Raw genomic sequence first — 12,503 nt, 5'->3', positions numbered from 1 at the left:
AGAATTATTTAATATTTAATTCTTATCCTTTCCTAAAAACTTGATTCGAAACGTACGTCCGTAGATAACTTAAAATTGTATGATAGATTGCCGTCAATTCATTCTCTCTTACCTGTTTGTGTCTGCCTTCCAATTGCTGTTTTTACTGAGATCTCCCTTTTTAGTAGAAGAAATAGCTATAACTCTTGACTGCTATTTCTAAATTCGGTATGTGGTAAGGCAATTCGTTGCTAAACCCTTTATTGTAGTATATATATATATATATATATTATATATATATATATATATATTGTGAGGATTATAAAAAAAAACAAATATATATATATACGAGGGCTGAAAAGTTCCTAGCTTTAAGAGTGTCACAAAAAACCTGGTTGGAGTTCCAACCTTCTGAATTCTTTTACCGAGCTTCTTAAATGCACCAAACGATATCATTTAAAATGCACAGTTGTATTGTGATATTGTTCAGAAAATCTTTTGCCTGGATGGAAGTGCCTTCTAGAAGATCCACAAGAAGTTGAGAAGGAGCTGGTAGTGCTGTTAATGTTACTTGACCGTCTGAGCAGCACATACCATTTGTTTCATTTGAACATTTTAAAGCTCTACAGAAACGACGATTTGTGTTTAGCACACCAATTTGGACAGAGTTATCATTTTTCTAAGAATGGGATGGATCATATCTGAAAACAACAGCTTCAGGAGTTGTGAAGAACGAATTTGTACGTAGTCTGTTTCTGAGAGCTATTCTATTGGGCCTCTGGCTAGTCATTAAAACATTGCTTCAATGATCCAGCGTTAAGTGCTGCAACATGCATTTGCTAATCTTGAGAAAATCTCAACTCGCTTCTCTCTTCAGACTCTCGCCTTCGGTTTTCTACAATTCTCCTTGCTTTATACTTGTTTCTGGAGAGATTACGTCTTTTCTTTAGTGGCATATTTTTTTTCAACATTGTAAACAAAAAAATCACGAACATAGAAAGAAATTATACATTAGTCTCTATTTTTGTAAGCAGCTGTATGTATGTAGCATGTTTTTTTTAATTTTTGCATGCAGTATAAATTAACCAAATAGAATGACACACCATTCTGCTGTGGTGGCTCATTGTGTGTTTCTCCCGCTCATTCCGTAAAAATTTATTTGAAGCGAGCAGAAATTGAAAGAAGAGAAAGCAAAAGCGACAGAGAAAGAAAGTAAAAAATGTATGCACGTCTATATGAAATGGACGTGTGTGTATGTGTGTGTTTGTGTGTGTGTGTGTGTGTGTGTGTGTGCGTGCGTGCGTGCGCGTGTGTGTGTGCGTGCGTGCGTGCGCGTGTGTGAGAGAGAAATTGAAAAAGAGAGGAAGAGTAAAGGTGTGTGACGTGATGATGGATGTCTTTTTTGGGAACACACACATTTTTTAGGAACACACACATATAGTAAATGTGATGTCATCATATAAAATCATCTTTACGATAGTTGATTTATGGAATAGATTATAATGTCGAATTTTTGAAATGCAACTATGTGAATGGAAATTAAGCTTTATTTGTAGTCGAAATAGTACTCAATCTTTTGATACCCCATACATAAAAATCTGTAACTCGGTTTTGGAATGCATAAGGAATATATACATATAGGACAGACTTCCTTCAAACTGAATGTATTATCTCACATTACAACAGAGACGTAATACTGAAATAGTGTAAGAGATAGCATTAGGCAAGAAGTTGGAAATTTTTTTTGGCCCATGACACTGCATGGACCTTGGCTTTTGTATTTGACGCCTGTTGCTTTAAGTATTTTATTTCGATTTTATGTTTATATGCATGTATACATGTATGTATGAGCCAATGAGAGAGACCGCTACATGGTAGCTAGACCTGGTAGAAATAGCAGCCAAATCTCCCTCAAAACACCCCACTGTCTTAATTCGACAATTCTGTCTATTATGTAGTTTGAATGAGAAACTATAACTAAAGATTAAGATTATTAACCCTAAAATTTTACGTGTCTTAATAGCAATCAATTTTTTCTCTTTTTAACTTAATTAAAATGGTTGCCTTTTCCTCGTAGTTTTTCATGTCAGCTGTAAAGGTGAAGAGGGTTAACTTGGACGTATTAAGTAGTGGCGATGCTTGGTGGTTGTATGTGGTACTTACTTTTGACTGTTTCTTCTCAATAAGGATAATTGATTGATAACGAATCTTAACACAATATATATACAACTTCAAAAGGAATCGGACATCATAAGAGAGACAAGAGAGAGGAAAGAAGAGAGACAGCATAGCGATGGTTTTGGCTGACTGTCATTTTGTACTCCCCTTGTTGCCAGCAAAAATGGTATGTGCCGGCTGTCTGAGTAAGTCGTGTCTTTTAATGGTGGAAGAAACAGGACAAAAGGATTATAAAATCAGCGACTCTCACTTTGAAACTGACAATTTTGAAAATCTATTTAAATTTTAATGTATCGACGATTAAAATTTCAGCGCGATCGGATGAACAATACTCGAATCATAAGCGCACAAATAGACAGACAGAACGGATTTTATATATTAGATATATGTATGTATATGTATAAATTTGAGTGTCTGTGTTTGTTCCCCCACCTTCGCTTGACAACCGATGTTGGCGTGTTTGCGTCCCCGTAACTTAGCGGTTCAGGGAAAGGGTCGATAGAATAAATACTAGGCTTTTTTTCGACTATAGGCAGTGCTCCACCATGGCCTCACTCAAATGACTGAAACGAGTAAAAGAATTTTAAAAATAATAAAGAATATATATTATGATGATGATGATGATAATTTCTGCTTGATAAGTGACGAAGGATAAGCACGTTCCGTCATTTGTATATTTTTTCCTGATTACTGTATGCTCTTTCGTCGTGCACCTATGCCACATTTTATCATTATATATTTGCGTGCGTGTGTGTGTGTCTTTTCGCGCGCGCGTGCGCGTAGGCGTGTGTGTGTGCATGTATGTACACACACAGACAATTACAATTGCAATGGGGACTCAAAAATATACACATACACACCAAAAGACATCGACATCTTGCCAGAAAACTTACTGGGATTTGCAGGCGATTCACCAGACTGTTAATTAAAGCGTGATCGAGATTAGTGAAATCTTCCAATATCGACTTAAAGTACAACAAAAAAAAAAAGTAATTTAATAAAAAAAAAATGCAACAAAAAAGAAAAAGAATGATGCTAGATGTAGGTGTTAATATATCTATTCAATTTAATATATCTATTCAAACTCGTTCAAATACTGGGAGATGTAAACCAGAAATATCTGATACCATAGAAAATGCAGATGTGTTGAGTATAATCAGGAAAGGCTTTTTCTATAGAGGAATAGTAATGTTCCAGATTAATGACAGAAATGAGATTACAAATATAAAATGAAGCATGTGATATTAAAGATTGAGTCGAGGAGTGTTGCAGTGTGATAAGCTGAAGTGTTACAATGTGATAAACTGAAGTTATTAAATAAGGGAAACCGAAAACAGAGAAAACAGCCGACTGCTTTGGGAAGCTGTCATGCCAAAACGAATGTAAGTGGATTTCGTATATATCTTTAATCTGTTATCTCTTACCAGTTTCAGTCATTAGACTGCGGCCATGCTGGGGCACCGCTTTGAAGAATTTTTACTTGAATGGTTCGACACCAGTATTTTTTTTTTTTTTTTCATGCCTGGTAATTTTTATATTGGTCTCTTTTGCCGAAATACTACATTACGGGGACGCAAATACATCGACACCGGACGTCAAGAAGTGGTGGCTGACATACACAAAGGCACACGCACACACACACACCCATTCACATACTTAGAGAAAAAGATCTGCCCGAGGCGCTAAAGATATGAAGATTTAAGGATAATCTAATAACAATATTTGAAAAGAGATACTTTAATTGAAACGTTAATAAATATATTTTTAAAAAGACCTTCAAATATTTTACACATAAGTGATGGAAGTGAAGTTTTGTTATATATATATATATGCACATTCGTTGTCTTCAGTGTTCCAAACACACACATGTTGTTTGAATATATTCATGCTTGTATATGCATTCGTAAATATTTTATCTCTCCAAATACTGTATCAGGCGCTCTGTGACCACTTCAAGATTTCACTTCTCCAAGCTCTGCACTATATATGGTGGTCGTCTCCATTTCATGCAAAGTGGAAAATGAACACCATTCTTCCATGGGATCGACTTGAAATATTATTAAGAAATTAAGATATTTTCTTAACATGAAACCATTGGTAGCCTTAATGCACAAATAAAGAAATTTTATCCACCAATGCGGTGTTGAGCGCTAATTCTTATTGCTTCACGTTTACGCATATGTGTGTGTGTGTGTGAGTATGTATATGTATGTATATATGTAAGTATATATATATTTACACATATATATATGCATATTTTACATATATATATATATATATATATATATATATATATACATATATATATACATATATATACACACACAAACACACACACATACATATATATACATATATATATATATATATTTATGTATATATGTATGTATGTATGCAAGATTCTTTTGCAAGATTCTTTATGCGAACTCGTGTACTGAAGCAACTTACGTTGTCTCTGGAGAAAGTCATATTGTCTTACTACTTTATTATCTAACATACGCACTGATTCGATTTCCACTCATCTATTATTGAAATTTTTTTCTTCCAAAATTTTCATTGCTTTTGCAACCTTGTCAGTGTATGTTGACTCCGCCCGATACTGGAGCTCCTAACGGACAGAGTCAATATCCATCGACAAGATTGGCAAAGGAAAGAAAAATTTGGAAGAAAAAATATGAGTGATAAATTAGTGAAAATCGAACCGGTGTATGTGTTAGATAATAAAGCATTAAGACAATATGAAGTTATCTGTTTCGCTCTTGATTGCTGCATTGAAGGGTTTTAAAAAATGGTGTTTGAAGTATTTGTAATGTTTGGCGGAGATTAGATTTAATCAGTTGGTCTCTAGTTGGTCATTGTAAAAGATAATTAGAAGGCAGATAAAACTCATTAGAATTTCTTTTAAACGTATGCAAAGATGACATTTTAAGACACTCTTACTTGCATTCAGTAACGACACTCAACGTATTGAGTTCAACATCAAATGATATTTGTATCATGTAAAATATATTTTTATGTAGTTTACATTACTTACATTACGATTATATAAGTAAGCATATAAATACTTATGTATATATGTATGAAAAGTTAATTTAATATATGCATGTACATATTGCATATTTGTTGTAACGTAATGCAATTATATATATATATTATATATATATATATATATATATATAAATCATAAATGTGTTTGATCCATGTAAAGAAATATTAGTATGAAGTAAACTGCATTCAAGAAACATCATAATATAACGAAATCCAATTTGGTATATCAAAGACAACGCATATACCTTACAAATTTCTTCATCTTCCAAAATATTCAATGTATATTTCAACCGTGTATTACATCTCGCATCTCACAAATGGCCCATCTTTATTTCGTTTTGTATGTGGAATGATTATATATACATACACACATGTATGTATTTTATATATATATATATATATATATAATATATATATATATATTATATATATATATATATACATACATATATAAATATATATATGTAATATATATATGATTGGTTTTGCGGATGGGGACAATAAACGTAATGCATAAACAACTAAATTATATAAAAGTTGTGTGTGTATTTGCATGCGTGTATGTGGGCGTATGGATGCGTATAAGGATGTGTGTGCCAGTGGGGGAGGGGGGTATGTACTGTGGGTATGTATGTGAATGCAAACATGTGTAAATACATATTTATTCATAACAAAGGCAGCGTAAATCATTTTTCCACTCAACCTGCTACAACACTGAAATACACACGCTCACACACATACACACGCATGCACATACACTCACACACACACATATATATATAAATACGTTTATTTATCACAGTAGATAGTCACTTGAATTGTTGAATACAATCCCGGTAACTATATTCAACGAAAAATCTCCAGAAAAATTATTGAATTATCACATTTTATTCTTTTAACCATATATTTTGAGTGAAAATGAGAGAGAAAGGGAGGAATTATACATACATACATACATACATACATACATACATACATACATACATACACATATACATACATACATACACACACACATACATACATACATACATACATACATACATACATACATACATACATACATACATACATACATACATGCTAATGTGTATAAATATCTATTCAAAAATATATTCTTTTGTAGATATCCATGTTTATGTGTGTTAGGAAGAATGCGAAACATTGGTATCTCATTGACATTTCAAAAATTTCCTTTTTCCTACACCTGTTCCAACATCTCATAGAAACATTGTCAGCAATATAGGCGCAGGCCTGGCTATAGGCGCAGGCGTGGCTATAGGCGCAGGCGTGGCTATAAGTGCAATCATGGCTATAGGTGCAGTGGTGGCTACAGGCACAGGCATAGCTATAGGTGCAGGCGTGTCTATAGTCGCAGGCGTGGGGGGGGCTATAGGCGCAGGCGTGCCACTGTGGTAAGACTCTTGCTTCCCAACGATATCGTTCTGCGTTCAGTCCCACTGTGTGACACCTTCAGCACGTGTCATCTAATGTAGCCTCGTACTGACCAAAATGTGAGTGGATATGGTAAACGGAAACTAAAAGAAGCCCGTAGTACATATGTGTGTGTGCGTATGTGTCTGTCTGTCTGTATTTCTGTCTTTGTATCTACGTATGTCCCCCAGCACCACATGACAACTGGTCTTGGTTTGTTTACAACCTTGTAAAAAAATTACTGAATAAGTACCAAGGTGAAAAGAAAATAAGTATGGAGTCTATTCATTCGAATTAAATTCTGCAAGGCCTCACTCAAGATAAAAGTAAAGAGATAAATGTACGAGACGCCTATACTGCTTAGTGCCTTATAGATTCGAAAGCAAGAGTCACTCTCTGACTGACCATAACAAACAACCTTTTAAATACACATAAATACACACACACCGACACACACGCACACACACGCACACACACACACACACACACACATACATATATATATATATATATATATATATATATATATATATATATATATATATATATATAATAAAATATTAGGGAATAAATCCAAACTTACAGGGAAAAATCAGATTTAGGATTAAATCCAATTTTATAGTAAAATATTATATTATATTAAATTAGAGATAAAACCACTATTAGGCAAATCAAACTATGAAAACCATAAGCCAATACATAAAATTAATTAATTTATATTATTTTAAATATATATCAAAAGTATATATATTTAAAATAATATAATTAATTAATTTTATGTATTGGCTTATGTTTTTCATAGTTTGATTTGCCTAATAGTAGTTTTATCTCTAATTTAATATAATATATATATATATATATATAATATATATATATTATATATATATATATATATATATTATGCATATATACAGCGTGCAGTGAATATATGTCGTCTATATTACGCAAAAATGAAAATAACAGTGACATCTCATTTTAACAGATATAGTTACCAAAATTACATAAAAAAATACCTCGAAATACTCAAGAGTAAATTTATTCAATAAAATCGCCATTGGCTTCAACCACGGATTCCAGACAATTTGGAATCTCCGACGACTCTTCTGGACGGTCACCTTGATTATGTTTGTGAATGCTGCCATAACCCTTGGTGTTGGTCTGACGCTCAACTGCGTCTCAAACATAACAATCAAGGGCGTTGCAGTCTGGGGTGGTAAGTGGCCAGATGTTAGGGATGGTGTGGCTGCAGAAATGTGGAAAGATGAATGGAGGCATAACGTCGCCATCACTAATGATCACTCCAGACACCATGATGTTGACCAGATGTTTGATTTTTATCACTCTCAGTATAGTTACTGTCCTCAGATTGACACCCAAACAATCTGAAATGTTCGTACTAGAATTTCGGGCGCAAATGCCAAGCAGGGCAGCATGTCGTTTCCAAATTTCTGGCTGACTGAATTGCATCATGGTGCTGTTTTTCTCACAGATGGTGCCCAACTGACCCTACTATACTGTATAGTCGACAAAATCAAAAACAGACAATGCACATGCGCGAAATTAAATATATAAAATGGCAACAATTTGCCCATTGCGCTCTGTGTATGTATGTATGTATGTATGTATGTATGTATGTATGTATGTATGTATGTATAAATATACGAGATGATTGAAAAGTAACACCCTTATAATTTAATTAAAATTTAATTATTAACTATTTTTTTGAGAAAAAAATGAATATGTAAAGAAAGCGTATAGCATGGAGTTTTATTTAAAATCGATACAGGCACCAGCATTTTCCACCAGCTTCTCAAGCAGCGCGGGAACCGCATCAACTGATTTCATCAGGCACTTTTGTGGGATAGAAGACATAACTTCTCGTATTCGGCCTTCAAGTTCTTCCAAAGTCGTTGGTTTGGAAGAGTAGGCTTGCTCCTTTAAAGTATTTTAAAATAGTATTTTAAAATAGTGAGTTACTTTTCAATCACCCTGCATATATATATGTGTGTGTGTATGTGTATATGTATATGTATGTGTAATATATATATATATATTATATTTCAACATTGAGGGCAAAATTAATTAATTATAATCCATTTCACCAAGTGTTCAGTATGCAAGGGACCATTCAAGGCGAATTCAAATTATTCATTATATAAAAGGGCTAGTAAATAAATTACTTTGCCGCATACTGAACTCATTAGAAATACAGCTAAAAAACTTTTTAAAAACTATTTCTAATACTTAAAGAAAATCTCTCTCAATATAGTGTTTGCTTAATTCAACTCACAAAAGTTTGGGGGTAAGGACATCGAAAAATCAAATGCTAAGGTTATTGTGAGAAGTACGTTCAAGATTAGTCAAAAACAACACTTCATCATCAGCTCAGAAATTCCTGGTTTTGGATTTGGAAACACTGGGTATTAGCGCGCGTCTACGATGAGTCTACGATTTAAAAAATAATCTATCATCATTTTTACCATTTTATTGCATTTTTTCGCTATTATATAAGAGAAGTAACTCTCTAAAAATGTATTATTAAATCTCAAAACGTAAAAAGCTACAGTAACCCCCCCCCCTTTGTGGTTAGCCATTTGAGATGGCTATTATACTTAAATCTCTAAAAATGCTTATTATTTGAATTCGCCTTGAATGGTCCCTTTGCATACTGAAACTTGGTGTGAAATGATTAATAATTAATTAATTTTGCCCTCAATTGTTGAAATTATAATTAATCTCCCTCTGATAATGATTCGGATTTTACCGAAATAAGCATAGTGTTTGATGTTTTTAACCCACGCTGGTGGAAAGGGGAGAACAGAGATTCTTCGCTTGCTTATTTGAATTTGTTGGCACTGTTAGTTACGAGCAAATCTTCGAAAGGGTATGGTCTTATTTCAGTGTTTCCAAATCCAAACCAAGGATTTCTGAGCTGATGATAGAAGTGTTGTTTTTTGACTAATCTTGAAACGTACGTTCTCAATAACCTTAGCATTTGATTTTTCGATGTCCTTACCCCCAAACTTTTGTGAGTTGAATTAAGCAAACACTATATATGAGAGAGATTTTCTTAAGTATTAGAAATAGTTTTAAAAAAGTTTTTTAGCTGCTATTCTAATGAGTTCAGTATGCGGCAAAGTAATTTATTTTACTAAGCCCTTTTATATAATGTAATAATTTGAATTCGCCTTGAATGGTCCCTTTGCATACTGAACACTTGGTGAAATTGATTAATAATTAATTAATTTTGCCCTCAATTGTTGAAATTATAATTAATCTCCTCTGATTAATGCTTCGGATTTTACCGAAATAAGCATAGTGTTTGATGTTTTTAACCCACGCTGGTGGAAAGGGGAGAACAGAGATTCTTCGCTTGCTTATTTGAATTTGTTGGCACTGTAGTTACGAGCAAATCTTCGAAAGGGTATGTTCTTATTTTCAGTGTTTCCAAATCCAAACCAAGGAATTTCTGAGCTGATGATAGAAGTGTTGTTTTTTGACTAATCTTGAAACGTACGTTCTCAAATAACCTTAGCATTTGATTTTTCGATGTCCTTACCCCCAAACTTTTGTGAGTTGAATTAAGCAAACACTATATATGAGAGAGATTTTCTTTTTAAGTATTAGAAATAGTTTTAAAAAAGTTTTTTAGCTGCTATTTCTAATGAGTTCAGTATGCGGCAAAGTAATTTATTTTACTAAGCCCTTTTATATAATAATATATATATATATTATATATATATATATATATATATATATATATATATTAGCAGCTAAGCCCGGTTTCCCCCGGTCAGTTTGGATGATATGCCTGTAAAACCTGAGTTTGGATATGTCTGTAAAACCTGCTCTGTGTAAGCATTCGACTTGTTTGGGCACGTGCTTACGTTAGAAAACAATTTTAGAATGACTTTTTTGTGTCAAAACGCTAAAAATAACTGACCAACGAAAAAAAGCGAAGATGAACCATCCCACTTCCATTGCGCGCGCATACGCACGCACACACAAACATACACACACACACACATATGCAAACACACACACACACACACACACACACACGCACACATACACGTACATTCACATACGCCTCTTTTACATACATGCACATATATTCACACAGAGTCGAAACGCTGTTTGATTTATCTTTTCAGCATACAATTTTCATCATCCTACTACCAAGTATGACATCACCCCCTTCCTCCCTTATCCATCTATCACCCCTTCCTTTCTCATTCATAAACACAAGAGTATTATTATAGTAGATTATATCGGTAACCATGGGAGCTATCAAAAAATACAAAGCCCATCAACACCACCGGATCATTCTACTCATCTGTGTATTTTTTCGCGCAATTCCACCCAGCCGTTTGACCGCGAATCTCAAAACAAGAAAGAATCGCCCATGTCAAATTTATATGTATATATATATATATATATATATATATATATATATATATATATATATATATAATATATATATATATATGACTAGAACTATTTTGTCGCGAATCGAATTTAAAAGTGTTCACCAAACTTTTCAAAATGTGATGAGTACTCTTTTTTTTCCTTATACAAGCAACTGTTCCATGTAACAATATGAATTATTTAGTAGATCGAGACGTGACCTACACATTTAAGTATGTTAAAAATTGAATACTGTTGTTAACTGTCTAATACGATGTGGTACATGATATATGATAAACATACACACACACACACACACACACATTTACTCGCTCACTAACATTCAAACACACACAAACAACACACACACACTCACTCACTCTGACTCACATTCACACAGACACATAGGCACACACACACATACACACGCACAAATACTTGTATGCATGTATGTGCAGATGTATCTATATGCAGATAGATTGATAGATAGATAGATAGATAGATAGATAGATAGATAGATAGATAGATAGATAGATAGATAGACAGACAGACAGACAGACAGACAGATAGATAGATAGATTGATAGACAGACAGACAGACAGACAGATAGATAGATAGATAGATAGATAGATAGATAGATAGATAGATAGATAGATAGATAGATAGATAGATAGAGATAGATAGATAGATAGATAGATAGATAGACAGACAGACAGACAGACAGACAGATAGATAGATAGATTGATAGATAGATAGATAGATAGATAGATAGATAGATAGATAGATAGATAGATAGATAAGATAGATAGAGATAGATAGATAGATAGATAGATAGATAGATAGATAATAGATAGATAGATAGATAGATAGATAGATAGATAGATAGATAGATAGAATGTTTCTTTATTAGCCACACAGGGTGCACACAGACAGAACAAATTACAAGGTAGAGCTTTTTTTTGGGGGTAAAAAGGGGGTTGGTTTTCGATCAAAAGGGATCGTAAAAGGAAAGAAAGAGGACAAAAAAGGGGAGGATTTAAAAAAAGGGGGGGGGAGAGGGAAAAAAAGAAATGGAGAGAGGAAAAAAATGTTGATCAATAGGGATCGTAATCACAGAAATGTCAATATGAAGTGTAAAGGGGAGGACAGGTGAGGTTTACCCGTGGAAAGAAAAGCCTACGGAAAAGACCACGGTAACCTCGGTCAATGAAGTCACATGTTATATTTCTTATTTTTTTTTTTGCAAATAGATAGATAGATAGATACGAGGGTCGGCTGAAAAGTTCATAGGCTGGGCAAGACATTCTGATGGATTGTAACCAAATGAGACTTATTTTTCAACGTAGTCCCTCTTGTGATCCAAACACTTCTTCCATCGCTGTTACAGTGCCTGGATCCTTGTGGCGAAGAAGCTCTCGTTTTGTTAATCTAAAATGTCATCAACAGCAGATATGACG

At 33.6% G+C, this 12,503-nt stretch overlaps 1 long non-coding RNA gene across 1 annotated transcript in view; it reads right to left on the bottom strand.

Annotated features, from left to right (window-relative positions):
• Window positions 1-11,229, bottom strand: part of LOC118766337 — a 28,594-nt gene extending 17,365 nt beyond the window's left edge. Inside the window, exon 1 of the long non-coding RNA XR_005002272.1 lies at window positions 11,216-11,229. This is a non-coding gene — a long non-coding RNA (uncharacterized LOC118766337). The remainder of the gene's footprint in view (window positions 1-11,215) is intronic.
• Window positions 11,230-12,503: the final 1,274 nt, after the last annotated feature.

Source organism: Octopus sinensis, linkage group LG15, assembly GCF_006345805.1.
Source record: "Octopus sinensis linkage group LG15, ASM634580v1, whole genome shotgun sequence".
NCBI classification, from domain to species: Eukaryota; Metazoa; Mollusca; class Cephalopoda; order Octopoda; family Octopodidae; genus Octopus; species Octopus sinensis.
Note: the sequence above shows the minus strand (reverse complement) of the source record. Positions and strands in the feature narration are given on the sequence as shown.